Source organism: Octopus bimaculoides, chromosome 10, assembly GCF_001194135.2.
Source record: "Octopus bimaculoides isolate UCB-OBI-ISO-001 chromosome 10, ASM119413v2, whole genome shotgun sequence".
NCBI lineage: Eukaryota > Metazoa > Mollusca > Cephalopoda > Octopoda > Octopodidae > Octopus > Octopus bimaculoides.
Window position 1 is genome coordinate 65,642,350 of NC_068990.1, and position 6,297 is coordinate 65,648,646.

At 34.5% G+C, this 6,297-nt stretch overlaps 1 long non-coding RNA gene across 1 annotated transcript; it reads left to right on the forward strand.

The window, feature by feature from the left end:
- Nucleotides 1-1,823: 1,823 nt before the first annotated feature.
- On the forward strand, nt 1,824-4,293 carry LOC128248916 (uncharacterized). Its single transcript, XR_008265066.1, has 3 exons — nt 1,824-1,990; nt 3,081-3,146; nt 4,051-4,293. It is a non-coding gene; the product is annotated as an uncharacterized LOC128248916 (long non-coding RNA).
- Nucleotides 4,294-6,297: the final 2,004 nt, after the last annotated feature.

Here is a 6,297-nt window from a genome sequence, read left to right on the forward strand (position 1 = left end):
GCAGTGTGAGAGCATTCCATTTTCTCTGCCAGTTTCCTTGTCGTTTGACGAGAATTTTCGTGCAAAAGTTGGTTTAATCGCTCTTCATCGAACTCAACTGGACGGCCAGAATGAGGTACGTCTTTGAGGTAAAAATTTCCATTTTTAAACTTGGCATACCAATCACGAGCAGTTCTTTCAGCTATGGCACCCTCTCCATACACAGTACAAATGTCGCGAGCAGCTTTTGCGGCCTTAGAACTGTGATTAAAAGCAAAAAGAAGGAGGTGTCAAAAATGCTCGTTTTCTTAACTCGACATTCTATTTTAATGATCTGAAAATAAACAAAAATTAACTAAAATTAACTAGAAATAAACAAAAAGAAAAACAAATAGATTCCAAAATGATTCAAAAATAGAAGTCTTGAAAAAAATAGATTCCAAAATTTAAAAACGCAATAAATTCCAAAATTTAGAAAAACGGCGGGAACTTAGTTGCCAACCCAATACATACATACATACATACATACATATATATGCGTATATACACACATAAATGAATGCATATACATATGGGTGTGTATAAATACACGCACGCATGCATACACACACACATACAAACAGAGTTACACATACAGATTGACGCACACTCATGCACAGTGCCAATCAGTGCCAATTATTTATGCTGATCGCTTGCTATGTGCTTTTGCTTACAACGGACGCCATAGCAAAACAACACACTCTTACATATATTAAAATATCGGTACAGTTAAATCATTATTTATATCGGAATATGTAAGAATTTCCGATCTTGTCTTCGATCAACCAATGAGCTGTTGTTTATCCTCAACTTCTTTCTCCCACAAGTCAAAAGGGCTTTGCGGAAAGGTCATACTCGCTGTCGATTTTCTTTTGACCAAGTCATAAAACCCCGTTCTTTCTTTGGACGCGGCCACATCAGTCGCATTGTTAAAACTTTTGAGAAACGACTGAACATAACCTATTTCTCATTTTCACAACACTAAAATATTAACTTTTGTATCTGCATAAATATATTAGCCTTTATGTTTCTGTAGTAAAACATAATTTACAACATATAACACACCGTTCTATTGTTTACTCGTGTGTCCCAAGCTGTATTGAAAAATATTTGTAACGATTAACTAAAATTCGTAGACTAACACACATATACACATACACGAATGCACGTGAGCATTTAAGCGCGCACACGCACACACACTCACGCACACATACATACACACATACACACACGCACGCACGCACATTGTTCTCTGTCTGTCTTTTGTCTGTCGATTTGTGCCTTTATTTGTCTGTCTCCCCCCTCTCTCTCTATATATATATGCATATATGTATGTGCGCGCGTATATATCCATATGTGTGTATGTGTGCACGTGTGTGTTTATGTGTGTACACATTAGAGTCGCCTCTCCGCCGGAAAGCGTATAGACACATAAACACTTGTATACTAGATATGTGTATACATACATACATAAATAAATACATACATACATACATACATACATACATACATGCAACACACATACACATATAAATATGTTTGTCTATACAAACACATATACACATGTATATATGTATGTGTATATGTGTATACACACTTACACTCACACACGCACACAAACACGTACACACAGGCATACATCGAATACAATATCTATATACACACATATATTTATATATTTCTTTCATCAGACTTAACTACAATTACTGCGCGATGTCTCTTAATGTTTTTCAACGTCATTTAATGTTTCCTGTTCGTACTAAAGTAACCTCGTTTTGAAAACAAAGCCATTGAAAGTCCGAAAACATTTCCAAATGACCTTAAAACAAAGCTCGCATCAGATGTCAGTTGTTCTTTTCAAGTTTTGTTTGTAATGGCGGTGAAAGCTCTTCAGAATGTGTCTTAGTTTGATCGACATTGCATAGTGTTATAGCATTTTAAACAACGAAACAAAGAAAGAAAAGAAGCAAATGTAAGCCCTTTAATCATCCACTTTCTCTTCTTTCTTCCATCGCTTTCTACTGTGATGGCTCCCTCACCAAATAGTGTTGCGATCAGTTCTTTTAAAATGTTTAAATTATTATGGCTTCTGGTCATATATGAAAAGCACTTAAAAGACCATTGTTTGTGACAGCCAACGTAAATAATCCCTTTCTTTCTTTCTGATTGTCTGTCTCTTTCTCTTCTTACGTATATACATACATACAAACATACAAACACACGCACACGTACACAATATATATATATATATATATATATATATATATACACACACAATACGTGTGTGTTTATGTGTGTGCATCACTCGAGAACCAGGTCGCCTAAAAACTGTTTATAATAGCTAGTTTACTCAATGAGAAGCGGGTTTAACTTGTCAGGAGGGTTCGTAACGTTACAATATTTATATAACCCCAAATAAGGTCTGGTCTAACAGATTTATTGCTATCAAAAAGTCAACTGTACAACCAGCAACGAACAGAAGATATTTGAGGGAAATCCCCAAACTAAAAACTGATTAAATCTTCTCATCTGATTAGTTTTGGATTTCTGGATATCCCTCTTGCGTTTTTGGTAGCTGGAGAACGGAAGAAGTAAAAATTTTGGTCACGGTGAGCTACTCTGCATACTGTTCATTTTCTGTTTTTTTCTTTTGTGACTGATTTTTGAAATGCTGTTTAAAACACTATACATATCACTGCAAGATAAATATCGTTCCAGCAATGGTCCACAAGAGCATCAAATGCGTTTGGGTTTTCTTGAGTCCTATAAGATTCTCGCCATGTCGAATCTGCGACACAGTTTCGAATTCTTATTGATGTAATTTTGCTGAAGCTTGTGAAAAAGCCATGGATATTATAACATTATACTTTAAGTCTGAGGAACTGTGTCTTAATAAGGGAGTTAAATTTAACCATGTATGCAGGAGATGCTCAATGTATCTTTCACTTGATGCGCTTGATATTATTTAAAGTGGTTAAATACAATATAGCCATAGCAGCATGTTTATCTCGATGCCATTTGGGCTACTAAGAAATTCTCTTTTTTTCTTTTCATTAATGAAGTTTTCTGCAGAAAGCTGGCGTTGGCCGAATCAATATGGTATCATATTGTTACTTGAAAGAACAACGGTTCGTATCTTGTTCCCTGCGATGAATACTGTATTATAAATTAAACAAAATACTTCATTATTAATATATAATTCGTCCTCTACAACGGTTGACAGTAAGCTGTAAGACTACATGAAAACCGTAGATATTAGGACACTAACACAACACGATGTCGATATAGTTTATGAGCTGTTGACGGCGAACTGCCACTCTGTTACCGAAACCAGCTGTCTATACAATGACACAAAACGATATAACTACTGGGTCAAGAGCTGTTGACAGTGAACTATCACTCTATCAATTCACGATTTATCTTTACTACCTACTGAAAAATATTTTGCAATAACCTACATTATAACCCAAGTATTACTTTGACAAAACATTTTCACATTGTGAAACACATTCGTAAACAAACTTTTAAAATATTTAATAGTTTTAGTCAGGTAAAAGAGTTTACAGCTTTAGAACTGATTAATGTACTTTACAGTAGACATTGATAAGATAATTAGTTTATTTTCAGAACGTGGCGAAAGAAGTTGAAATAATTTTCAGCTGGCTGCTTCCTGTAAATGTACCGACTGTTTATTGAGCTTCAGTTGTACTAAATATTAAGGATAGGTAAAAAACAATCTACGATATGTTTATTACTATGAATCATTATCAAAAGTTAAACTTTTGTTTTCGGATGCCATAAAGTTTAAATAATTTAGATCCTGAAAATGTTGACGTTTCAAGAAGATATAAAATCATTTTATCCCTTTTGATACCAGCCTGCCTGAGACCTCTCGTAATTCTATGGTACAAACTCCCAATTTTAATGTGATCTAAATTAAAACCTTCCATTATAATGTCATATTAATTCCTGTTCCAAACATCAGCTTGATAATGACGTATTTATTTTCTGAATTCTTCATTATTTTAAAAGTTATTTTAAAGAAATGATGTTGTTGCCGCTACAGCTGCTACTTCTATTGCTGTTACTACCACTACTGATACCGCGGTTACTACTGGTACTGATATTGCAACTCCTAAGGTTGCTGCTGATGTTGCTGCTGCTGCTGTTGTTTCTGCTGTCTCTGCTGTTGCTGCTGCTGCTGCAACCTTTTGCCCAGCTGCATATGTTGACGTTTATATAAACTGTCTCATGGAAGGCAAGGAAAAATAAATAAGTAAATAAATACATAAATACTGAAACGAGACAATTGGCTTCCGGTGTCGTTAGAGTTGATGTCTCCTTCCCCTCCACCTTGTCAGTTTTCAACTATTTTTCTCATACAATAAATTGTCAGCATTTCTAAACAGAAGTTAATACGAAGTCTGAACTAGAAGAAATAAATAAATAAAAATTCTAACAATGGTAAATTCAATCAGAAATCACGATTGCATCTAGATTGGCTGGTTTGTCTTTGATACGATTCTTGAAAATAGATAAAACTCATATTTGGGAAATGAAATGTCTCTTGGAACTAAATACTTTCGAGTGTCGCAGAGAAACTAAATAATAAATTTAATTGTAGCTCGTAAAACCTTTTGGTGTTATAATTGTGCATTCGTGTGTATGAAAAATATGTATGTATGTATGTATGTATGTATGTATGTATGTATGTATGTATGTATGTATGTATGTATGTTTGTTTGTTTGTATGTATTTTTGCTTCTTTGCTTGTTCGTGTCTGTGTATGAGCGTGGAGGAAATTGGAATTTGGTTCATTCTTTTTACCTTTTGCTTATTGGTCCTTTATAGAACTTTCTAGATTTAATTTGATAATTCTGAAAGTGTTAGGTAGGAGTTAAGTGGATTCTTCAGGGACGCTTGTGAACAACGTACTTGATTTTAACTCGAAATGCTTCTCACTTTTCCATTTCTTGGGAAAAATTCTAGAGATGTTCATTTGAAAGAGACGAGAAACAAGTTAAAGTGAATTCTATAGGAAAAACAAAAACTAAACACACACACACAAGAAAACTATAACGAATAAGTAATTCTTTCTTCTACAGTCACAAGGACTGGAACTTTGTGGGGAAGGGGACTATTATCCATTATATCGGTACCAATGCTTGAATGGAACTTATTTAATCGATCTCGAAAGAATGAATGACAAAGTCGACCCAGGCAGTATTTGAACTCAGGATATAAAGATCTGGAAGAAATGTTGCTTAGAATTTTGTCCCATGTGCTAACGCTTCTGCCAGGTCGACGCCTACATAACTAAAACTAATTCTTTTTAATTTTGGCAAAAGGCCAGCAGTTTTGAGAAGAGAGGAGGTCGTTTACATTCAGTCCAGTGCTAAGCTACTTCTTCATTTTTTATCAATCCTGCAACAATGAAAGACGAATGTGATCGGCGGTATTTTGAACTCAGAACAAGAGCTAGAAGAAATACTGCCAAGCAGTGTGCCTAGCGTGCTAACAATTCGGCTAGCTGGTTACCTTCATAACGAATGAATAATTACACATGTTTTTAGTAACATAGAGTAAAATTACTTGATATTTTGTGAACAGAAGTATCTATTAATATATAAATATTTGTAAATTAAATGAAGAATCAAAATGGTCTTTTACTACGTGGATATCTTCCGAAATTGTAGTGGCTGCGTATGTGAGGCGAAAGAGTCTTGCTGGAGGATCTATATTAAGTTATAGATTTAGTTCATTGGAATGTCACCTAGACTATTCAGTGCTCTGTATTCCTTTATTATTGATGGATTCTTACCATGTAGACATAAAAATTCCATAATCTAGAGGAAAAGGGTTACATATTTTCTTTTCAGGGACATTAATGGATTAAGTAAAGTGAAACAACTACAACATATGATTGAAATAATGTGCCCGGCTCAACTTCTCAATATACCAACACTATTCTACATCACTCGTCACAAATCAATAAAAATCGATTCATATTTCTTCTGTACAAAGTCATTTAATGTAGCAACTATAGACTATATGACTGATGTAATCGATTCCAATATATTGCTGGTACACCTTTTGTGAAACCTGAAGTAGAACACAGAAGAACGAAAAGCAGAATCGGCCTTCACAAGATTCGTACTGGCTTTAATAATTCTTGTTGGCTTTAATATAATAAAATACTCAACTTACGCTATTATCTCTCGATGGAATTTTAAGCAAGTATCAGCTTTGTGATGATCGTTAAGAGGTTATAAGAGGAAG